The sequence below is a fragment of the Oreochromis niloticus genome, unplaced genomic scaffold (genome assembly GCF_001858045.2).
Source record: "Oreochromis niloticus isolate F11D_XX unplaced genomic scaffold, O_niloticus_UMD_NMBU tig00000768_pilon, whole genome shotgun sequence".
NCBI lineage: Eukaryota > Metazoa > Chordata > Actinopteri > Cichliformes > Cichlidae > Oreochromis > Oreochromis niloticus.
This window is the reverse complement of record NW_020327243.1, coordinates 277,886-297,816: the sequence shown is the minus strand read 5'-3', so window position 1 is coordinate 297,816 and position 19,931 is coordinate 277,886.

The following is a 19,931-nucleotide window of genomic DNA, read 5'->3' as shown; positions in this document are numbered from 1 at the left end:
GTCTGAAAGTTGATCCTGCTCACAGATAAACACGGCTGTTTTCAGCATGTGATCAGTTTTGGCTGCCATTTTTTTCCTGATGTGATGAATGTGAGGCTGGAAGATCTGGAGTTAGTGAGGACGGGTTGAAATGTTGACACTATGATCAGCAGCCAAGTAGAACAGGAGATTTCTCTCATCAGAAACATAGCAACCGCTTAGAAACCACACTTCCTGTTTTCCAGCACCCCTCTGAGCCACTAAACAGGGTTTGCACATCTGGTTTAGATCTTAGCTCTTTTTCACACACATTCCTGTGTTCATATGTGAAGCGGTATGTATTGAACCATCTCATTAGATTCAACAGAAATAAGGACCAGATTTATTCCAAGATCACATAATTATATTGTAACTCTAATTATGGTAAATTCCTTCTCCAAATTCCTGACTCTACAGCAGATTTAGAAACCTCGTGTTGAACAGGTGTCAGTATACATGAAGACCACGATAAACTCATTTGAATGTTCATCTTTTTCTGGAGTCCTCCAAATAAAGATAATAAAAGCTTATTATCTTTATTTGACTTCATATTTCATGTTTTGTAGACTTCTGCTGATTCTAAACAGTTTTCTAAAGACTTTAAGCTCTCTTTGTTTTCTGTTGATAGTTTGATCAGTTCAGTCAGTTTCTCTTTCATTTATATATTAACAGCAGTGTTGAAGCTGAAGTTACATTAAATTAAACCTGCATGACCATGCACCAGAGGGCGCTGTTAACTGTGTAACTGTGCTTTTGGTTTGGTTCGTGTTGTGTGAGATCTACTCATTGATTCATTATCATTCAGTATGTGATGTTTTACCCATAATTCAGGTTAAACATGTAATCTGCTGTGAAATATATTAAATAAGTAAAAAGTAGATGTGACGAGACTGTGACTCCTTTTTTTATGTTTTACAGATCAGAGATGGAGAAGGCCTTACCAGTGCAGCTGCTGCACATGCTGGATGACCTGAGACAAGAGGAGCTCGAACGTTTTCAGTTTTACCTGCAGTATGAACCTGGAGGTGACTTCACCAGAATCTATAAGTGCCAGCTGGAGAACGCAGATAGACTGAAAACAGTAGATGTGATGGTGCGGGTGTATTCAAACCATGTGATGGAGGTGGCGAGGTCGATTTTGGAGAAGATGAATGAAGGTCAGTCAGAGGAAAAAGAAACATTAAACTCTCAGTACAGTAAGCAGAACTGGCATTGTCACTATTTATTTTATGAAGGTGCTAAACTGTTTTAGTCTGACTTTTTAATTTAGTGTGTTTCTAATCAAATTCTTTTACTACAAACATTATATTTACATTATTTTGAAGCCAGGCAGGATTTCATTTTTAAAGAGACCAGCTCATGATTCAGGGTGCACTTTCCTTCAGCAGGAAGTCCCTCAGCCAAGGAAGCTTTATCACGTTTATCAGAAGGTAAGAATTCATTTGTTTGTCTGTAGAGATGTCAATATGGCAGAAACATGAAGCCTGAGCTGACCAATCAGAGCTCTGATTATTCCCATGCGGTATCTCTGTAGCCTTAGTGTAGCTCTGCCGTATGACTAAAGTCAGAGCTGGTTTAATGTCTAACTTTAGGTTCACTGCATGTAACAGCAAACAACATTAAAACAGTGGACGTGGTGCAGAGCTTTAAATGAGATAAGAGGATGGTCCATAGCAGATTATAAGAAATTCATAAAAACATCTAACATGTTTGGCCTCAGAAATAGTCATACATGCTTTAAGGCCTTATAATACATTTAGACCAGATATTCAATATCAAAACATGGTGCTGTGCAGGACACTATTATTTTAAAATGATCAAAGCAAATCAATAATTAATAACCAAAAAACAAATGTCCATTACAGTTGAAGCTGGGGTCTAAAATATAATTGTAGTTCACGTAAAATCCAGCTGTCTCCTGTCACCTCAGTGTGCTTCATGTTATATAATGCAGAGACGCTACAATAGTGTAGAGAAAACCTCAACAATGAGACAACCCCCTTTGAACAGTGGGAAGAAAAAACTCTTGTTAAACAGGTAGACATGCTGTGGGAGAGGGCCAGAGATTTATAACAGCGTTAGGTTAAGTGCTGAGTGCTGTATAAACAGGGAGTGAAGAAGAAACACCCAGTGCATCATGGGAATCCCCCAGCAGCCTACACTTATAGGGCTTTGGAGTATACGTCACGCCGCAAGGCATTGGGGGAGAGCGGCGCCATTTTCCTGGGCCACGAATCAAAACAAACATGCTGTTTCGAAAGGACGACTGCAAGAAACATGCTTGGTATAGAGACCGATTGCATCCAGAGGCGAAGCGACGGTACTTTCAAAAAATAGAGTGCATCGAGTGCAAAATATGACTATCCAGAGTTGGGACCAGGAAGCAGAGTTGCAGTCTTACACGCCTCTCTGCAGCTTCTCTCCTCCAAGACAGACTTTTAATTCATTTGAAAGCCTGATGCTTAGCCTCGTCCACCCCAGCTGTAAAACTCAGAAACCAGTCTTACTTGTTATCATCTATCGTCCACCTGGGCCTTACACAGAGTTTCTCTCTGGTTTCTCAGACTTTTTATCTGATTTAGTGCTCAGCTCAGATAAAATAATTATTGTGGGTGATTTTAACATCCATGTAGATGCTAAAAATGACAGCCTCAACATGGCATTTAATCTGTTATTAGACTCAATTGGCTTCTCTCAAAATGTAAAAGAACCCACCCACCACTTTAATCACACTCTAGATCTTGTTTTAACATATGGCATAGAAACTGAACATTTAACAGTATTTCCTGAAAACCCTCTGCTGTCTGATCATTTCCTGATAACCTTCACATTTACAATAATTGATTACACAGCAGTGGAGAGTAGACTTTATCACAGTAGATGTCTTTCTGAAAGTGCTGTAACTAAGTTTAAGAATATAATCCACCCACTGTTATCATCTTCAATGCCCTGTACCAACATAGAGCAGAGCAGCTATCTGAACGCTACTCCAACAGAGGTTGATTATCTTGTTAATAATTTTACCTCCTCACTACGTACGACTCTGGATACTGTAGCTCCTGTGAAAACTAAGGCCTCAAATCCAAAGTCCCTGACTCCGTGGTATAATTCTCAAACACGTAGCTTAAAGCAGATAACTCGTAAGCTGGAGAGGAAATGGCGTGTCACAAATTTAGAGGATCATCATTTAGCCTGGAGAAATAGTTTGCTGCTTTATAAGAAAGTCCTCTGCAAAGCCAGAACATCTTACTATTCGTCACTGATTGAAGAAAATAAGAACAACCCCAGGTTTCTCTTCAGCACTGTAGCCAGGCTGACAAAAAGTCAGAGCTCTACTGAGCCAACAATCCCTTTAACGTTAACTAGTAATGACTTCATGAACTTCTTCACAAATAAAATTTTAATCATTAGAGAAAAAATTACCAATAATCATCCCACAGATGTAATATTATCTACAGCTACTTTCAGTACCATCGATGTTAAGTTAGACTCTTTTTCTCCAATTGATCTTTCTGAGTTAACTTCAATAATTACTTCCTCCAAACCATCAACGTGTCTTTTAGACCCCATTCCTACAAAACTGCTCAAAGAAGTCCTGCCATTAATTAATTCTTCAATCTTAAGTATGATCAACCTATCTCTAATAATCGGCTATGTACCACAGGCCTTCAAGCTGGCTGTAGTTAAACCTTTACTTAAAAAGCATCTCTAGACCCAGCTGTCTTAGCTAATTACAGGCCAATCTCCAACCTTCCTTTCATATCAAACATCCTTGAAAGAGTAGTTGTCAAACAGCTAACAGATCATCTGCAGAGGAATGGCTTATTTGAAGAGTTTCAGTCAGGTTTCAGAGCTCATCACAGCACAGAAACAGCTTTAGTGAAGGTTACAAATGATCTTCTTATGGCCTCTGACAGTGGACTCATCTCTGTGCTTGTCCTGCTAGACCTCAGTGCTGCGTTCGATACTGTTGACCATAATATCCTATTAGAGCGATTAGAACATGCTGTAGGTATTACAGGTACTGCGCTGCAGTGGTTTGTATCATATCTATCTAATAGACTCCAATTTGTACATGTAAATGGAGAGTCCTCTTCACACACTAAGGTCAATTATGGTGTTCCACAGGGTTCAGTGCTAGGACCAATTCTATTTACATTATACATGCTTCCCCTAGGCAGCATCATTAGAAGACATAGCATACATTTTCACTGCTATGCAGATGACACGCAGCTCTATCTATCCATGAAGCCAGGTAACACACACCAATTAGTTAAACTGCAGGAATGTCTTAAAGACATAAAGACCTGGATGGCCACTAACTTTCTGCTTCTTAATTCAGATAAAACTGAGGTTATTGTACTCGGCCCTGAAAATCTTAGAAATATGGTATCTAAGCAGATTCTTACTCTGGATGGCATTACCTTGGCCTCCAGTAATGCTGTGAGGAACCTTGGAGTCATTTTTGACCAGGACATGTCCTTCAATGCACATATTAAACAAATAAGTAAGACTGCTTTCTTCCATTTGCACAACATCTCTAAAGATAGAAATATCCTGTCAGAGTGACGCTGAAAAACTAGTTCATGCATTTATAACTTCCAGGCTGGACTACTGTAATTCATTATTATCAGGATGTCCTAAAAACTCCCTGAAAAGCCTTCAGCTAATCCAAAATGCTGCAGCAAGAGTCCTGACAGGGACTAGGAAGAGAGAACATATTTCTCCTGTTTTGGCTTTCCTTCATTGGCTTCCTGATAAATCCAGAATTTAATTCAAAATCCTGCTCCTCACATACAAGGTCTTAAATAATCAGGCCCCATCTTATCTTAATGACCTTGTAGTACCATATCACCCTATTAGAGCACTTCGCTCTCGCTCTGCAGGCCTACTTGCTGTTCCTAGAGTATTTAAAGTAGAATGGGAGGGAGAGCCTTCAGTTTTCAGGCCCCTCTTCTGTGGAACCAGCTTCCAGTTTGGATTCGGGAGACAGACACTATCTCTACTTTCAAGATTAGGCTTAAAACTTTCCTTTTTGCTAAAGCATATAGTTAGGACTGGACCAGGTGACCCTGAATCCTCCCTTAGTTATGCTGCAATAGACGTAGGCTGCCGGGGATTCCCATGATGCACTGAGTTTTTCCTTTCCAGTCACCTTTCTCACTCAGTATGTGTTAATAGACCTCTCTGCATCGAATCATATCTGTTATTAATCTCTGTCTCTCTTCCACAGCATGTCTTTATCCTGTTTTCCTTCTTTCACCCGACACGCAACCCGACGTATTAACCAGAGGTCCCTTTATTACGGTTCGCAGCCGAGGACTTTCAGTAACAGTAATTAATCACAGCAATAGTATATTAATGTAGTTGTAAAAAGCATGATAATATATTAAGTAATCCAAAGTATTCAGAATATGTTACTCTCATTGAGTAACTTAACGGAATACATTACAAAATACATTTTGGGGCATGTATTCTGTAATCTGTAGTGGAATACATTTTAAAAGTAAAATTCCCAACACTGCAGATCGTCGCCCCTCCCTGAGCCTGGTTCTGCCGGAGGTTTCTTCCTGTTAAAAGGGAGTTTGTCCTTCCCATTGTCGCAAGTGCTTGCTCATAGGGGGTCATATGATTGTTGGGTTTTTCTCTGCATCTATGAAGCGTATTGAGGCGACTTTTGTTGTGATTTTGCGCTATATAAATAAAATTGAATTGAACTGAAACGCAAATGTGGACCCGTATGAAATATGCCAGTGGAGTAGAGACCCAGACGGCTTACTGCTATTGTCCTACCCCGATATCTTTACGTGCCTTGTTTGTGGAGTCAGCGCATACACGGCGAACCTGCTTCATAATTACAAATTGCTGGAGGCGCACATTAAGTTTACTAATGACTGGGTGCAAGATTTGACTATTTTCAGGCCGACAAAATGTGAGTACATCATCATTCAAACCAAGGTAAGTCAGGTGAAGCGCGTCAAGCATAATAGCCATCGTCCACCCCCCACCACAATGACTGTTATACATTTATCAATGAATTGCAAAGATCGCGTTGTCATATTATGTGTCCATAATTGTAAAGTAGATGCAAACTACTACATTTGCATACTACTACCTAAAAAAAAGTTATCAAGAGGCAAATACATGAAGATCTTCACACTATATAAACCGCAAGTGGCCAATCATCTTATCTCCTGTTTTCAATTCAGAGGCTCTTCAGAAGTGTCAGCCTAAACTCAAATCTGCACTAAAGAAGAAGTTCCAGTGTGTGTTTGAGGGCATCGCTAAAGCAGGAAACCCAACCCTTCTGAATCAGATCTACACAGAGCTCTACATCACAGAGGGAGGGACTGCAGAGGTCAATGATGAACATGAGGTCAGACAGATTGAAACAGCATCCAGGAAACCAGACAGACCAGAAACAACAATCAGACAAGAAGACATCTTTAAAGCCTCACCTGGAAGAGATGAACCAATCAGAGCAGTGCTGACAAAGGGAGTGGCTGGCATTGGGAAAACAGTCTTAACACAGAAATACACCCTGGACTGGGCTGAAGACAAAGCCAACCAGGACATCCAGTTCATATTTCCATTCGCTTTCAGAGAGCTGAATGTGCTGAAAGAGGAAAAGTTCAGCTTGGTGGAACTTGTTCATCACTTCTTTACTGAAACCAAAGAAGCAGGAATCTGCAGCTTTGAAGACTTCCAGGTTGTGTTCATCTTTGATGGTCTGGATGAGTGTCGACTTCCTCTGGACTTCCACAAAACTACAATCCTGACTGACCCTAGAAAGTCCACCTCAGTGGATGTGCTGCTGATAAACCTCATCAGGGGGAAACTGCTTCCCTCTGCTGGCCTCTGGATAACCACACGACCTGCAGCAGCCAGTCAGATCCCTCCTGACTGTGTTGGCATGGTGACAGAGGTCAGAGGGTTCACTGACCCACAGAAGGAGGAGTACTTCAGGAAGAGATTCAGAGATGAGGAGCAGGCCAGCAGGATCATCTCCCACATCAAGACATCACGAAGCCTCCACATCATGTGCCACATCCCAGTCTTCTGCTGGATCACTGCTACAGTTCTGGAGGATGTGCTGGAAACCAGAGAGGGAGGACAGCTGCCCAAGACCCTGACTGAGATGTACATCCACTTCCTGGTGGTTCAGGCCAAAGTGAAGAAGGCCAAGTATGATGGAGGAGCTGAGACAGATCCACACTGGAGTCCAGAGAGCACGAAGATGATGGAGTCTCTGGGAAAACTGGCTTTTGATCAGCTGCAGAAAGGAAACCTGATCTTCTATGAATCAGACCTGACAGAGTGTGGCATCGATATCAGAGCAGCCTCAGTGTACTCAGGAGTGTTCACACAGATCTTTAAAGAGGAGAGAGGACTGTACCAGGACAAGGTGTTCTGCTTCATCCATCTGAGTGTTCAGGAGTTTCTGGCTGCTCTTCATGTCCATCTGACCTTCATCAACTCTGGACTCAATCTGCTGGATGAACAAATGACCTTCACATGGTCTAAATTAATTAAAAAGAAAAAGAGCTTAAAATCTCTCCACCAGACTGCTGTGAACAAGGCCTTACAGAGTCCAAATGGACACCTGGACTTGTTCCTCCGCTTCCTCCTGGGACTTTCACCGCAGACCAATCAGACTCTCCTATACGGTCTGCTGACACAGACAAGAAGTCACTCACAGACACATAAGGAAACAGTCCAGTACATCAAAAAGAAGCTTATTAAGAATCTGTCTGCAGAGAAAAGCATCAATCTGCTCCACTGTCTGAATGAACTGAATGATCGTTCTCTAGTGGAGGAGATCCAACAGTCCCTGAGATCAGGAAGTCTCTCCACAGATAAACTGTCTCCTGCTCAGTGGTCAGCTCTGGTCTTCATCTTACTTTCATCAGAAAAAGATCTGGATGAGTTTGACCTGAAGAAATACTCTGCTTCAGAGGAGGCTCTTCTGAGGCTGCTGCCAGTGGTCAAAGCCTCCAACAAAGCTCTGTAAGTTAATATGTCCTAATCCCATTACTTTTAACATCCAAATATGTCAGTAATTTATTTCACCAGGCTTTCTGTCTTTGTCTGTTCTAACGTTTTGGAACTGTCACCTCTTTGATGGCTCAAGAACTCTATGTCAGACCTTCCCAAAGTGTGGGGCCCGCCCCCTAGGGGTGGGGGCGCAGAGCCATTGCAGGGGGGGCGCGGCATGAAAAGGGAAAAAAAAACAAAAAAACAACGCTTGGACACTGCTAGCACGGGGCGGCCACACAAACGCAAAGCAGGAGATGAAGCATAGCTGAATACGTTTCCAAACCAGCTTCATTCTAAGCCAAAGACTAGAAAATATGGTGAAGCATATCTGCCCTTTGGTTTCACCTGCACAAGTGCCGAGGTAGGTCTCCCCTGCAGGATTGGTTTTTCCCTTCGTCAGGAGCAGCGCTGGGCTCTTCAAATCACGGGCAAACAGTATCCCACATTCTTGATTTTTAGTTCACAAACACTTGTTGTAATGACTAACTTCTGCTGCTTCTACTGCTGGCATTTTGGAGATGTTAGCTCTTTATACAGTAAAGTTACAGCGGGATACAAATAACATCAGGCTGATCCTGCCACAATTTGTTCCCCCGGTTCAAATCACAGACAAACAGTATCCTACAGTTGTTTATGTTTTTAAACCCATTTTGCACAGAGAGGCATTTTTTGAAAAATGTATTAATTAAGCAATGTTGAATATTATTACACAGGAAAAAACAACTACATGTAAAATAATCACACTGTGACGCCTCTGCCTTTGTAAATGGAGGGACAGTAACTGCGTGTATATGTAAGCGTGTAAAACCTGCAGATAGTCAGATTAACAGTATTTTGTCTCTATCTGCCATTCTGCAATTCATCTCATGTAAACAATAATGTGGCCACAGCGTGACGTGAAAAAAGGCACATACCTTTGACGTTGCGTAAACGCAAAAAAGGAGTTTTAAAAAATCTCAGTTCTCGGTGATTCAAAACGCCGTTTACGTGTGGACGAAACAGCTGCGTTTTCAAAAATACCCGTGTAGGTGCGGACGGAGCATAAAAGAGTTGGTATTTTATTTTCTTACTACCTGTAATTTATTGCAGTTTACTTGTATTTGCTTAATTGTTTACTAAATGTTTGAGGTGTGAAATGAACCGCAATGGAGCAAAATATGGGTGTGTGTGGTTGGAGGATGTTGGAGGAGAGCTAACATCTCCAAAATGCCAGGAGTAGTTAGTCGCTACAACAAGTGTTTGTGAACTAAAAATCAAGAATGTGGGATTCTGTTTGTCCGTGATTTGAACAGCCCAGCGCTGCTCCCGATGAAGGGAAAACCAATTCTGCAGAGGAGACCTACCTTGGAAATTGTGCAGGTGAAGCCAAAGGGAAGATATGCTTCACCATATTTTCTAGTCTTTGGCTTAGAATGAAGTTGGTTTGGAAACATATTCAGCTATGCTTCATCTCCTGCTTTGCGTTTGTGTGGCCGCCCCGTGCTACCAGTGTCCAAGCGTTGTTTTTTTCCCTTTTCATGCCGCGCCCCCCCTGCAATGGCTCTGCGCCCCCACCCCTAGGGGGCGGGCCCCACACTTTGGGAAGGTCTGTGCTAGACAGTGATCGTGATTACCGTCCGCGGGAGCGCGCAGCTGCTTAAAGCTGTAGCGTCCAGATTACTTACATAGTCAGCTACTTCCGTGAAACTGATATAAGATGCGATAAGCTGAACACAGCTTCAACCGTCTGTTTGTTGAAAAATAGTAACGGACCGCATTTTCGTGTTAGTAACTGTAACAGCATTGTAACAATAGGAATAGTAATTAGTTAGATTACTCGTTACTGAAAAAAGTAACGCCGTTAGTAACACTGTTACTTGTAACGCCGTTATTCCCATCACTGGTAATTAAGGAAGTAAAATTTATTTATACAGCACTTTACTAGCACTAGCAATAAGCTTTTACAAAGTGCTTCACATCAGAATATCAAATCAAACAAAACAACATAAAACGTAGATGTGTTTTATGCTGTTTTTTAGAAGAAGCCACAGAGACGATAGTGTGTAGCGGGGGAGGTAAACTGTTCCTGTGTTGAAGCTAGGGTTTCAAAAGTACGATCCCCTTTTGTTTTCAAATGGGTCTGTGGAAAACTCAGAAGACCACTACCAGTGGATCTAAGAATCCACTCTGGAGAGTAGAGTGGATGAAGCCCAGTGATATAGGTGGGGGGCCTCACTTTGTAAAGACATTAATGTAAAGTGAGAATTTTAAACTGATATCTGTACACAACTGGAAGTGTGTGCAACCAACCATTATTTTCCTTAAGACAGTCCTTAAGGATAATTTGTCTAATTCATAAGGTTTAAAGGAGATGTATAATTGTATATCCTCTGCATGGAGATTGTAGGAAATAATTTTAAAACCACTAATGATATGGGCTAAAGGAAGAATATATAATTAAAATAAGAAGGGGCTTAAAACAGAACCTTGTGGGACTTTAACGTTAAAATGTAGTTACATCTGACCAGGGCTGGACTGGGACAAAAAATTGGCCCAGGCATTTTGACTAGAGACGGGTATTGATACGATTTTCACGATTCCGATTCCATTTTCGATTCTGTTTAACGTTTCAATTCTTTATCGATTCTCTTATCGATTCTTTAAAAAAAAAAAGGAGAACACTAAGGTTGATTAGCGTAGAACTTTGTCTTATATCTTCTCTTTGAACAAGATAGAAATTTAGGAGTAACATGGCCTTACAAACCTAACAGTGAGATCTTAAGAGATCCAGCCTATGGCTCTTCAATGGGGTGTCACGGGGTCCCCGGGGAAAAAAACATTGTAAATGTAAAACAATAAAATAAATATTCTTCTGTAGCAGTAACAAAGTGTAACATAAATTATTCTGTAGCAATTACACAAGAATATCCAGTAATGTCCCTGCCTACAATTAAACACATTCACTTACCGAAAATCACAAATCACTGCTCGTGTCAGGGCTCTGTGTGCGGGCAGGCGGAGAGGAGGATCCAAGCGCAGGACTCGAACATAGAACTGTGAATCAAAACCACAGCTTTATTGCTGACGTGAAAACTAAACATGACATGAATGCAGAAACCAAAAACACACAGGCATAATCTGAGGGTACGACGCGACACCGGGCATGGGAAAACACAGGGCTTATATACACAGGGTGGTAATGAGGGAATCCGCAACAGGAGGGAGACACAGCTGGGGAGGATCAGGGCTAACGAGACGGGGGAACCAAGCTGCACACACTAACATAAGACAAAGACCTTCACAATAAAACGGGAAACATGAATTACTGAACAAGCACGCAGACTTAACACTGAGAGACAGAAAATACCACATGGAACTCAAACAATACATGAAACCACAAATCCTAAAGCACGGAATAAACAGAACCATGAACTCTAATAACAACCATCATCACCACCACCACAAGAGAATGAGAAAACAATCCAAAACACCAAGATAACTGAAACACAAAGTACCAGAGAAACATAAAGAATAATCCATGATGCAAAAGTAAACCAAAACATAATAAACTCAAAATACTGGGTCCGACGGACCCAGAACCGTGACAGCTCGGTGACATTCGTCTATCCTGGCCTGGAACGAGATGCTACCGGTAGACTGCAGAGAGAACTGCCAGCATCTGAGCCAGCTAGACTCTGTCTCTCTTATCATGGTCACCTAAATGCACAGTAATGGCAGGTTTTGTAATAAGGCAGATCGCGCTAACATATAGAATAGAATAGAATAGAATTCAACTTTATTGTCATTGCACATGTCACAGGTACAGGGCAACGAAATGCAGTTTGCATCCATCCAGAAGTGCTTTAGCCGCGATATAGATATATTACAATATATATCTATATCTAGAAACCAAACAAAAAACAAGGAGCAAGACAGTTCAAAAACACAAGAAAACAGTCCCAAAGCACAGGAAAATACAAAAACCAAAGCTCAACAAGAGTCCATAAACAGTTCAGGAGGTCGACCCGGAGGTCGGCCACACAGGAGCCAAAACAGGTCAGGGGGCCGACCGTGCACACGGCAATGGCGGCGGTGCAGGCAAAACCCTTCAGGAGGCCGGCCACTTGAAAGGCAGTGGCGGCCACGGGCAAACAGTTCCGGAGGCCGACCGTGCACACGGCAACGGCGGCCACTGAGCAGATCCGGAGGTCTGCTGCAATGCCAGCAGCGGCGACGATCTCCCTCCGGAGGCCGACCTCGACGGCCATGACGCCAACTTAGAGGCCTGGAAAACGGCCGGCAGAGGCGAGGCGGAACAGGATGAGCTGGGTCCCATGACGGTGTAGCAACCGCAGGACCAGACGAGGCCGGGCCAGGCGGGGACGAAGAGACGGAGGCCGGGCCAGGCGGGGACGAAGAGACGGAGGCCGGGCCAGGCGGGGACGAAGAGACGGAGGCCGGGCCAGGCGGGGACGAAGAGACGGAGGCCGGGCCAGGCGGGGACGGAGCCGGAACTGGACCAGAGGCTGGACCTGACGGCAGCGAGACGGCTGCGGAACCTGACGGCAGCGAGACGGCTGCGGAACCTGACGGCAGCGAGACGGCTGCGGAACCTGACGGCAGCGAGACGGCTGCAGGCGTGGATGAAGCTGCGGCTGCAGGCGTGGATGAAGCTGCGGCTGCAGGCGTGGATGAAGCTGCGGCTGCAGGCGTGGATGAAGCTGCGGCTGCAGGCGTGGATGAAGCTGCGGCTGCAGGCGTGGATGATGATGCTGCAGGCGGAGATGTAGATGTCGCGGGGGATGATTCAGCCGGTGATGGCTGAACAGCCCTCCCCGGACCGCCAGCAGACGGGAGGATGTGCTGTCTGGGTCCTCCAGGACCCAGAGCTAACGAGGTGTGGTGCTGGACGGGCTCCTCGGACCCACCAGCAGACGACACAGGAGGCTGGACGGGCGACTCGGACCCTCCAGCAGATGTGGCACGAGGCTGGCTGGGCTCCTCGGGCCCTCCAGCAGACGACACTTGAGGCTGGCTGGGCTCCTCGGGCCCCCCAGCTGACGACACTTGAAGCTGGCTGGGCTCTCCCGAACCCCAGCAGACGAAACTTGAAGCTGGCTGGGCTCTCCCGAACCCCCAGCAGACGAAACTTGAAGCTGGCTGGGCTCTCCCGAACCCCCAGCAGACGAAACTTGAGGCTGGACGGGCTCCTCAGGCCCTCCAGCAGACGAGGCAGAATGCTGGCTGGGTTCTCCCAAACCCCCAGCTAACGAAACTTGAGGCTGGACGGGCTCCTCAGGCCCTCCAGCTGACGAGGCAGGATGCTGGCTGGGTTCTCCCAAACCCCAGCAGACGAAACTTGAGGCTGGACGGGCTCCTCAGGCCCTCCAGCCGACGAGGCAGAATGCTGGCTGGGTTCTCCCAAACCCCCAGCTAACGAAACTTGAGGCTGGACGGGCTCCTCAGGCCCTCCAGCTGGAGCAGATGCAGGACCAGAGGCAATTGAGACCCCTGGCTGAGGGTGAAGACGAGTGAGTGACTGAGCAGTTGACAATGCTAATGATTCCTCCATTAACTGAGCTACTGACTGGGTTATGGACTGTAATAAAGTCTGCAGAAAGTCTGAGTGAGGTAGAGCCTGAGCTATGGGTAGCTGGGGTGAAGACTGAGCTACAGGTGACTGAACGTGAGATGAAAGCGGTGGTGGAGTAGGTGACTGGGCTACAGGTGGCTGCTGTGAAGGTTGTAGTGATGGTGGTTGAGATGGTGACTGAGCTAATCCTCCTGAGCCTTCTGAACACGAGAAAAATTGCTGGAAAGGCTCACCTGAGCCTCCAGCTGACACAGAAATGGGTGCTGGCACCAGCTGAACACCAACCCCTCGCACCTGAGGAACTGAAACGGGTGGAGGGGAATGCTGGGCTCGAGCTACCCTAGGAGCAGGAACAAGAGGAGGGAGAAGCTCAGGAACGGTCTCAAGATGCCCAATATTACAAACTGGGTCTCGGCATATAGTCTTTGCAGAGTGGGCAATCTCAGAAACATTCAACTGGGACACAGAACAGTCCTTGGGAGGAGCCACAGTCTTAATAGATTGTAGAGGGGTGCAACTAGAGTCCTTAACTGTCCCTGGGGAACAAACAGCCTCTTCCTTCGGAGAGCCTAAGTTACAGCCTGCAATTTCTGTCTCTACAGACTGCCTGTGGCCCTGCTGAAAAGTACATGGTAGAAAGGCTGGCTTAGAAACATTAACCACCTCCCTTTCAGCTGACTGAATGAACATAGCCCCGGAATAAACAATACCAGAAGAAACAGTCTTAACTCCTGGGGCCGAAGAAACATCAGGAGCACAGTCTTTTGAACCAATGGGAAAACAATCATTCTCAAAACGAAAACCTCTATTTTCCCGAACAGGGGAAACACGAGCTGTAGTGTTCATGAAGCTGCCGTTCGCAGCTTTGGAGGAAGCAGTCTGTCTATCCCTTGACACAAAAGGTGAATGAAGGGAAACTCTGTCACTCACCCTCGGCGGTTGTTTGACATGAATCCCAGGCTCCTGCTGGAGCTGTGAATGCTGGCGGCGCATCTGCCGCTCTCCTGCCGAAGAGGGATCGGAACTGGCTGAGGGTGACGTGGCAAAACTCTGCTGCGGCTGCTCCTCCTGGGGTGTGGAAACGCTGGGTGAGTCGGGTGGCACAATAATGATCCCTAACATTTTGTAGAACGCCTGTGCAGGCGTAAGCTGGTTGCTTGCAGGCTCGTAGTAATCCTCCCGGGACCGGCTGGAGCGTTTCCTGCGCGACCGGGGCGTCCGAGGGGAGGAAGCAGATGAGTGGGCCGAAGGGTAGGCTGCTAGTGAGGAACGGCAGCACGGAGGCCCTCCAAGCGCTCCCGTCAAAACGGGAGCTGCGCTTCCACAGTGAGTCCGCTGGATCCATTACTGGTCGCGTCGTTCTGTCAGGGCTCTGTGTGCGGGCAGGCGGAGAGGAGGATCCAAGCGCAGGACTCGAACATAGAACTGTGAATCAAAACCACAGCTTTATTGCTGACGTGAAAACTAAACATGACATGAATGCAGAAACCAAAAACACACAGGCATAATCTGAGGGTACGACGCGACACCGGGCATGGGAAAACACAGGGCTTATATACACAGGGTGGTAATGAGGGAATCCGCAACAGGAGGGAGACACAGCTGGGGAGGATCAGGGCTAACGAGACGGGGGAACCAAGCTGCACACACTAACATAAGACAAAGACCTTCACAATAAAACGGGAAACATGAATTACTGAACAAGCACGCAGACTTAACACTGAGAGACAGAAAATACCACATGGAACTCAAACAATACATGAAACCACAAATCCTAAAGCACGGAATAAACAGAACCATGAACTCTAATAACAACCATCATCACCACCACCACAAGAGAATGAGAAAACAATCCAAAACACCAAGATAACTGAAACACAAAGTACCAGAGAAACATAAAGAATAATCCATGATGCAAAAGTAAACCAAAACATAATAAACTCAAAATACTGGGTCCGATGGACCCAGAACCGTGACAGCTCGGTGACATTCGTCTATCCTGGCCTGGAACGAGATGCTACCGGTAGACTGCAGAGAGAACTGCCAGCATCTGAGCCAGCTAGACTCTGTCTCTCTTATCATGGTCACCTAAATGCACAGTAATGGCAGGTTTTGTAATAAGGCAGATCGCGCTAACATATAGAATAGAATAGAATAGAATTCAACTTTATTGTCATTGCACATGTCACAGGTACAGGGCAACGAAATGCAGTTTGCATCCATCCAGAAGTGCTTTAGCCGCGATATAGATATATTACAATATATATTAGCAATAATATAGATGTGTAAGTATATTACAGAAATGGGTCTATTATGGTATGTTATAATGTACACGGTGTGAAGTATGTTATGAATATTCTATAACTATAAGTATGTACAGGCTGTAGTGAGTACAAGCTATGTACAGGCTATGAACAGGATATAAATATGAAATAAAAACTATACAGAAATCTGAGATATACAGTTATACAGAAATGTGAACTATGCAAGTTATAAACAGTTGTAGGATTGAAAAATTATCATATGTACAGAATGATATTCACACAGAACTATACAGTAGTGCAGTTAGGATAATTGTGATAGTGATAAAGTGCTAGTGGTTGTGGGTGTGTGTATGTTCAGTCCATGAGTTTAACGTGGGTCAGATGTCAGGAGGCAGAGTTCAGGAGTCTGACAGCTGTGGGGAAGAAGCTGTTCCGGTACCTGGTGGTCTTAGTCCGGAGGCTCCTGTAGCGCCTCCCAGAGGGCAGGAGGGTGAAGAGTCCATGTGATGGGTGACTGGGGTCTCTGATGATTTTCCCAGCCCTTTTCAGACACCGCTTCCTGTAGATGTCCTTTATGGCAGGAAGTGGTGCTCCGGCGATGCGCTGGGCAGTTTTCACGACCCTCTGCAACGCCTTCCGGTCCGAGGCGGAGCAGTTCCCGTACCAGACTGTTATACAGTTGGTCAGGATGCTCTCGATGGTGCAGCGGTAGAAGTTCACCAGGATGTCTGAGGACAGGTGGTTCTTCCTCAGAGTCCTCAAGAAGAAGAGGCGCTGGTGAGCCTTCTTGACCAGCTTGGAGCAGTTGGTTGTCCAGGTGTGATCCTCGGAGATGTGGACTCCCAGGAACTTGAAGCTGCTCACACGCTCCACAGCCGTCCCCTTAATGTGGATGGGTGGATGTGGGTCAGCATTCCTCCTGTAGTCCACGATGAGCTCCTTGGTCTTCTCGGTGTTAAGCAGCAGGTTGTTTGTGTCGCACCACTCAGCCAGATGATCCACCTCCTCCCTGTAGGCGGTCTCATCGTTGTCGCTGATGAGGCCAATCACCGTGGTGTCATCTGCAAACTTAATGATGGTGTTAGAACCATCAGCAGGTCTGCAGTCGTGGGTGAAGAGGGAGTAGAGGAAAGGGCTCATCACACAGCCTTGTGGTACCCCGGTGTTCATTGTGATTGTTGATGAGCAGCGGTTATCCAGTCGGACATGTTGAGGGCGGTTGGTCAGGAAGTCCAGTAACCAGGTCAGGAAGTCCAGTAACCACTGTTAGTTGATCATTTACCTGCCGCATTAACGGGAGAGGACGTGCAAACGTTACCGCTGCTGCTGGGTTGAGATTCACGAGTCCGGAGCGGAATTAAAAACACAACATTCATTTAAGGTCATCGCGTGTTTTGTGAGCAAATGCTTTTGCATATTTGTAGTGTTTCCTCCCTTAAATGAAATATCTACTTTGCAAGTATTGCAAGTTGCCCTGTTGTCATCCGTTCTCGTAAAGTATGACCAAACATTTGAGACATCTGCTGGTTTCCTGTTTCTGGCGCAAAGTGGGTGATAAACAAACAAGAGAGAAAAGCCAATCAGCTGATCATTGATCAGTTTCATGATTGAATGAGAGAAGAAAAGGCAGCTGACAGCGTAAAGACGCAGAATAACTCCAGCTTTTTGTCTTTTTCCATTCCATCTGAAGTACGGGACAAACTGCATTCCTTCTCAGCTCAATACAAAATGCATAATATTTTCTCTGAATGCGGACCATTTTTTAAGGGGCAGTTGGCAACTCTACTAACTAACCTTATGACTGAAATAAAATTCACTATCAGTAACATCATAGCATCCACCCAGCTGTATAGAAACTCCGCCATGCTAACTAGTGTTATTGTAACTGACTGTAAAAATTCAGCACAACGAAAATAAACTACACCTATACTTGGTTTACTTGGACCCAGATAGACTGCAGGTCACAACTTCTTACCTGAAGTTCAGTTCACCCGACACTCGGACCGGCGGCCACCTCGGGTCTCTTCTCCTCCTGCCTCCCTTTCTCTCATCCACCTGCTGGCCTCTGTGGAAGCTCCGCCATTGCCACCACCAAACAACTGAGCTATTTTTACACATCTGCCAACATCTGGCCAATTCACCATCTTTCATTGTTTATACCATTACAAAAACAAACAAAAAAACAAAATATCGGTCCATAAAAGTGAAAAACCACCATCAGCCCACCGGGCAAGTGCCCGGTATGCCCGGTGGCCAGTCCAGCTATGCATCTGACCGAACGTTTCCCACTGAAACTAAAAGTGTTCTATCCGCCAGAAATGAGGTGAACCACTTTAGGACAGATCCTGATATTTCTACCATGTGATTTAAGGTCCAATAGAACAAGGACTGAACAATCACCTCTTTCCGCGTCCATCAAAAGGTCATTTGTAACTTTGAGGAGAGCTGTTTCTGTGAGTGTAACTAAATCCTGACTGAAAGTTATGAAAAATATTATGCTTCTCCAGTGTTTTCTTTACTTAAGACCAAATGACTTTTTCTAAAACTTTAGAGATGAAAGGAAGTTTTGAGATGGGCCTGTAGCTTGACTGAAGTGTTGGAACCAGGTTTGGCTTTTTCAGCAGAGGTTGAATAACCCATTTTTTAAAGCACCGAGGGACAGAGCCAGATAGCAGGGAACAGTTATCAGCGTGACCACAGAGGACCCAGTGGTATCAAAAAAACTTATTAACTGTATCAAAGAGAACCTTAGGATTTCTTTTTCCTACTGCAAGTAGTTTAAAGAAATAAGAGGCATCTTAAGTCTTTCACTATGTCATTAAAGGTAGATAATAGCACCACTGCTGAATTGAATCGATTATTATTTGTTATTTGTTTCTTTTTGGCCTGCTCTCTCCCCTCACTCCAAACTGGTTGCAGCAGATGGTTGTCCCTCCCTCAACTTGTTTTTCTTCCAGTTTTCTTTCACACTGTTGTCAAAATGTTGGTACAGACTTTGGTGCAGCACCTCAATTCATCTTTAATCTGAAACTAGGTGTTTTACCTAGTTCCCCTTTAAGCACGCCTTTCCTGGTCATCTCTGCTATAAAATTTCATCTTGGTTAAAAACAAAACAAAAAAAATAAGAAAAAACCCAAGTCAGATTTCATGCCATTTATTACCAGCATGGTGCCTGTTTGTCAGCCCTTGATGATAAACTGCACCAGTGTCTAAAGCAAACCTTCACATCATTATTAATGGTTACTTTATTGAGCCTCATTAGAAGTGACAGAGATTCATTTCAGTCTGTAGTTCAGTAACATTGAAACAATAACCTTTTCCTTATAACCTGTAAAACACATGATGGGCAGAGTTTTCATCTGTGTGTTGGATATCTATTTTCTGGATTTATGCATGTGTAGCACATCACCCGTTATGCTGAGTCTAAACCCACTTACCTCAGTTTCACCCCCTAGGAGGGGTGTTATGTTCGCTACAGCTCAGATACCACAAGTGGTTCTTTTACAAACAGGAATCAGGGAAACTAACAATAAACCCTTTGCCTGCAGGTTAGACTTAATCAGTAGCAGTGTTGGTCAAGTTACTTGAAAAAAGTAATCAGTAACTAATTACTAATTACGCTTTCAAATAGATGCAAGTAAAACACAGCAGAAAATAAATAAAGTCAAAGGCTAGTTGCTAGGTTTGCCCTGGTGCAGGTGTGCCGCAGCGGTCAGTTGAAATCCGCGAGTTTCTCTGTGAATTTCCCATTACAGTCGTAGCGCACTCGGCGCTTACTTGGAAGTTTAGGGGGTTTTTTTCGCTGTAAAAAGAAGTTTTCTTCCCACGCACAACGGACACTAATGTTTTTGTCACTTTTTATGGAATCAAACTCAAAATAAGGTCAGTACTTCCACGCTTTAAACGCTGCACGCTCATACTCTCTCCCGTACTTGATATATTATCCGTTGTTGATCTGCACACAGCTGTTGTCACTAACGTTGCATTCGCTTACATCACTGTCATGAGACATTCTCGCAAAAAATTCACAGTTTTAGTAA